The sequence below is a fragment of the Varanus komodoensis genome, unplaced genomic scaffold (assembly GCF_004798865.1).
Source record: "Varanus komodoensis strain SLA01 unplaced genomic scaffold, ASM479886v1 scaffold1, whole genome shotgun sequence".
Taxonomy (NCBI): Eukaryota; Metazoa; Chordata; class Lepidosauria; order Squamata; family Varanidae; genus Varanus; species Varanus komodoensis.
Window position 1 is genome coordinate 88,807,292 of NW_025335268.1, and position 655 is coordinate 88,807,946.

At 52.5% G+C, this 655-nt stretch overlaps 1 protein-coding gene across 1 annotated transcript in view; it reads left to right on the top strand.

The window, feature by feature from the left end:
* The window catches only part of EPHB1 (EPH receptor B1), a 470,470-nt gene that overhangs the window by 391,778 nt on the left and 78,037 nt on the right, over positions 1-655 (top strand). The window lies entirely within an intron of this gene.

Genomic DNA, 655 nt, shown 5'->3' on the forward strand with positions numbered 1-655 from the left:
CTTCGGGGTCCTGACTGTCAGGAAGTGCTTCCTGGCATCCAAATGGAACCTTGGCTCCCTGAGCTTTGCTCCATTGGAGCGTGTCCTGCCTTCTTCTGCAGGGGAGAACAGCGCTCTACCCATCTCCATGTGACATCCCCTCACATACCTGTATGTCGCCAACATATCCCCTCTGAGTCTCCTCCAGGCTGAAGAGACCCAGTTCCCTCAGTCTCACCTCATACTGCATCCCCTGCAAACCAGCCACCAACCTTGTGGCCCTACGCTGCATGGACTCCAACCTGGCTATATCCTTTCTGTAATGAGGGGCCCAAAACTGAACACAATACTCCAGATGCAGGCGCACCAGAGTTGTGTAGAGTGGTAGTAATACCTCTCTTGATCTAGAAGCCACACTTATGGCTATGCAACCAAGGGTGGCATTTGCCCTCTTGACCACTGCATCACACTGCTGACTCATGTTTAGCTTGCAGTCAACCAGCACCCCGAGGTCCCTTTCACAAGTGCTGCTCTCCAGCCACTTGTCACCTAACCTGTACTTATGACAGCTATTCCCATGCCTCAAGTGCAAGACCTTGCACTTACCCACATTGAACACCATCCTGTTGTCTCCTGCCCACTTCCACAGTCTGTCCAGATCCAAAAGGATCTGGAC